The 5,000-nt window shown below is 31.4% G+C and overlaps 1 long non-coding RNA gene across 1 annotated transcript in view; it reads right to left on the bottom strand.

The window, feature by feature from the left end:
• The window catches only part of LOC137649619 (uncharacterized), a 639,795-nt gene that overhangs the window by 257,034 nt on the left and 377,761 nt on the right, over positions 1 to 5,000 (bottom strand). The window contains exon 4 of the long non-coding RNA XR_011045789.1: positions 1,020 to 1,050. This is a non-coding gene — a long non-coding RNA (uncharacterized lncRNA). The remainder of the gene's footprint in view (positions 1 to 1,019; positions 1,051 to 5,000) is intronic.

The raw sequence follows: 5,000 nt of genomic DNA, 5'->3' as shown, positions 1-5,000 counted from the left end.
CTCGTGGCATGGTTGGTTTCGACCTGGCCTTTCATTAGAAGGGGCTAGCGTTCGATCCCAAGTATGAGGTAGAAATTTATTTCTATTTGAACACGATGTTGTGTTGATATTTATCCATATATATATATATATATATATATATATATATATATATATATATATATATGTGTGTGTGTGTGTGTGTGTGTGTGTATATATTTATATATACATATATATACACATTACAGTCTATATATATATATATATATATATATATATATATATATATATATATATATATATAAGTGTGTGTGTATGTATGTGTATACATATGTACGTTTGTGTGGTCCTAATTAATTTCTGTCCATGACATGAAGTCATACGTAAAATCCCCTTTGCATATAAATTCAGTCACTAACTACCTAATACTTGCAGTCACAAGCCACCTTGGTCTCTCAATTTCTTGTCGTCCCAAGAGATATATTACAATCTTGCAGAGTCAAAGAGTAACTAAAGATTCCAAAACACACAGACACGGAATATACACATCGCGAGTGGTGAGGCCTTCTGACTTCCCTTAGGCCGGGAGCACACTAGCGACTCTGGCGCCACAAAGCCACAGCATCGTGTGGAGGGGATGTGGTCTCCAATAGGTTTCCATTGTTTTCAAGTTTTGCCGCGCAAACTAGCGTCTGTGGCAAGCGACTGTGGCTCTCTGTCGCTCATCCCCGCTACGCTTTGAAAACAATGGAAACCTATGGGAGACCACATCCCCACCACACGATGCTGTGGCTTTGTGGCGCCACAGAGTCGCTAGTCTGCTCCCGGCGTTTCTCTAGAAGTTTTGCACTCTTTTAGTACAATAATCTTTCATTGCCGGTTATATATAACTAATCAAACTTAACTCGAAGTGATGCAAGCTGCCCCTAGTCCTGTCAAACACTCTGCAACTCCTCTATACTCTAACCTGCTCTAGGCTACGATATACTGCATTTAACTATCATCTTTTAACTAATACTAGCAATTCGAACAGCACATACCTTATTAGTCGTTCTAAGCCCGATGAAGCACCTGCGGAAGAAAGAAAATCCATGAATTTATGCAGTGGTATTTAGCTAAAACGACTGAAATAATATGTCACAGCATTATAACAGTCGACACCCTTCACTACCTTTTCTTATATCTATGCCAGTCTTACCATGAATTTCATACGAGCATTAAATTATGGCGATAGAAAAATATTCTTTAAACTGCAGAATATTAACTTGAAAATATCCAAACCTGTCAGTATGGTTCAGTATGGTTCAGTTTGACTGATATTGTTTCCGATAGAACATTATTCTTAAGGTACTTGCATGTAAGTATATATATATATATATATATATATATATATATATATATATATATATATATATATGTATATATATAATATATATATACATGTATATATATATACAAATATACATATATATATATATATATATATATATATATATATATATATATATGTATATATAAATATACATATATATACGTATATATATACGTATATACATACATGTATACATATATATACATATATACATACATACATATACAAATATACATGCATATATATACTGTATACATATATATATATATATATATGTATATATATATATATATATATATATATATATATATATACATATATATATATAATCGTACAAAAGCTGTAAAGAAAAATAGTGAATTAGACTAGTGGGAATGTTGCTAAAATCAATTTTGGAATTTGACAAGTGGTGCCAGAGCAAATTAGAATTTCTAAGTGTATTCAGATCGCAGAAATAGCTAGATTCTTCTGGCAATATAGTCAAGAGTTTGTTCAAGTTATTATTTTAATAGTTACACTACTTTTAAGTACCAGTTCATAAACAATCACTATAATACAATGAAGCATATAAGTCAATAGTTGATAGGACAGGAGTGTTAATTTAACATATTACTACCTATCTCGCTGGATTAATGTTTGTGCAATTTATATATATATATATATATATATATATATATATATATATATATATATATATATATATATATATATATATATACACACATATACATATATATAGTAAGAGAGAGAGAGAGAGAGAGAGAGAGAGAGAGAGAGAGAGAGAGAGAGAGAGAGAGAGAGAGAGAGAGAGAGAGAGAGAGAGAGTATACACGGTAAATAATAGTTTTCAAGTTAATTTATATTCATAGATCTGCATAAATCTTAATAATAACTGGTACTACTGAGAGCTTCCAGGGCTTAATTTTTTTTTACGTCATGGCCCTGTTTGAATAAATATCAAAGTGAAGAAACGTCTTCATGCAAATAAAATAGTTCCCTATCAGAACATGATGAACAAATTTCAGTGTTCAATATGAGAAAATTTGCTGATGAATAATAATTCGGTTAATGCTCATGTGTACGTATCCACCTGTGTTTATTATATATACAACAATGAATATAGTCGTTTCTAGTTCACTGCAGGACAAAGGCCTCAGACATATCAATTCATGTTTGGGGTTTAGCCAGTTTTCATCATCATCACGCTGGCCAGCGCAGATTGGTGATGGGAGATTCTCATCTGATGGCTCACAGCAATCCAACTCAACATGGGTGACCCTGACTAGTACAGCTTTGCTGACCAGGGCGATACGCAAACTCTTTTACCACGTTAAGGTATGCCCATTCAGAAAGAACATAAACTACGTATATATGTGTGTTTGTGTGTATGTGTATATATATACATATATAAATATATATATATATATATATATATATATATATATATATATATATATATATATATATATATATATATACTGCGCATGTGTATATATACATATATATTCAAATATAAGCTTATATAATATATAATATATAATAAATACAGATATACTGTGTGTATAATATATATATATATATATATATATATATATATATGAAATTCATATTCTTTTGGAAATTCTCATTCCCCATTAATTTCACAATCTCTTCTGGTCATCCATATTTTAGAAGTTTCTGTCATTGGATAAATTCAAATGATACATTTTTGTCAAGTAAAGTATCATCTAGCTACATAACTTAGCTTTGAATATAAGAAAAACGAGAATTTTATGACTTGTAAGCACAAAGTTCTTATCAGGTAAAGTTGCTTTATGGGGCTTTCAAAAAGACTTTTAAAAGCAGGTTAACTTTTTTTTTTTCTGGGCCGCGAAATATATCCTCAAACCGGGTAAGCCTATATTTCATAAGCCACTAGAAAGGTAACACCCAACTCTTGTCAGGTTCAAAGTTATTCTTATCATGTCAAGTGTTTTTGCCGTCTAGGAGGGTGTGGGAGGAACTAGTTACCTTGACAGGTGATAAGGAGTTAAGAGCCCGGATGTGATGCCCGGAGAAATCGGAGATGGATAAAAACAGTCATGTGTTCCGTTTAACATATACTTAAAGGATAGTTTCTTTTTTGAGAATGATCTTTACTATATTTAAAAAATCGTCAGTCACAAATTTAATTTTCTGAAGAAAAAAAAAATCGTGTCAAATTTAATTTTCTGAAAAAAAAAATCTTCTCACAAATTTGATTTTCTGAAAAAAAAAAATTCGTCAGTCTCCAATTTGATTTTCTAAAAAAAAAAAATTCGTGTCACAAATTTGATTTTCTGAAAAAAAAATCGTGTCACAAATTTGATTTTCTGAAAAAAAAAAAAATTCGTGTCACCAATTTAATTTTCTGAAAAAAAAAAATTCGTCAGTCATAAATATAATTTTCTGAAAAAAAAAATCGTCAGTCACAAATTTAATTTTCTGAAAAAAAAATCATCAGTCACAAATTTAATTTTCTGAAAAAAAAAAAATCGTCAGTCAAAAATTTAATTTTCTGAAAAAAAAAAATCGTCAGTCACAAATTTGATTTTCTGAAAAAAAAAATCGTCAGTCACAAATTTGATTTTCTGAAAAAAAAAATCGTCAGTCACAAATTTGATTTTCTGAAAAAAAAAAATCGTCAGTCACAAATTTGATTTTCTGAAAAAAAAAATCGTCAGTCACAAATTTAATTTTCTGAAAAAAAGAATCGTCAGTCACAAATTTAATTTTCTGAAAAAAAAAAAATGAAATAATGAAGTCTATTTGATGTGATCTGAATACCACCTTCAAGTTTTATTGAACACAATGAACTTTGAGGAAAATCTCGCCAAGAGTAAACGTGACGCCCCGTACTCAAACTCAATAGAATCCAGCAATAAAAGGATATCATCCCATTATACACGGGTGTCTCCCTTGTTGAACCCATTTCTCTACCCAAAAGGAAAATGTTAAAACCTTGTACTTCCAGCTCTGGGCCATAAGATCCACACCATCGGGTTATCTCGTTCATAAGAGAATTTCGTTCTGAATTTCAAAAAGAAAATCTGAAGAAAAACTTGAATCATATTCAATCGTATCCCTGGAAGTAGGTATCAAATGTTTTTGGTTACCTTATTTGTTACCGTTTTCTATCGTGGGCTGTTTGGTTCGCAGCACAATCAGCTGTTTATCAAAGTTGTTTACCTTATTGGAATTTCAAGTAAGACCTAAAATGCGTATTAGAACCGGGTTCACTTCAGAGACAAGGAGGTGGTGATGGTGGTCGGGGATTACAATGTGTTCGTTGATATTATCAATCAAAACAAGTTTCATACAAGTCTTCCGATTGGTTTACACGACCCTAGATAAGAGATACACAATTGCTCAAGGAGGAGAAGGGACGGGAAAGGTTACTTGTTTAACATGTCAGATTTTAGAACTTTTAATTCAGTTAAATTTTCTGTCTCACATCTAATCTTTTTTTTAAAAGGGGGAGGGGGTATTAGCAACATGAAACCAAAATAGATTTAAGTCGAGGTCGTTGCTATGTATGGTGTGGAATATTGACATCCTTCTTATCTGGCTTAGAAGTGTGAATGGATTCCTAAGCAGATGTTGAACTGTCCACGCCTGTATCTCCTTCCAT

This window comes from Palaemon carinicauda, chromosome 11, assembly GCF_036898095.1.
Source record: "Palaemon carinicauda isolate YSFRI2023 chromosome 11, ASM3689809v2, whole genome shotgun sequence".
Classification (NCBI taxonomy): domain Eukaryota; kingdom Metazoa; phylum Arthropoda; class Malacostraca; order Decapoda; family Palaemonidae; genus Palaemon; species Palaemon carinicauda.
Note: the sequence above shows the minus strand (reverse complement) of the source record. Positions and strands in the feature narration are given on the sequence as shown.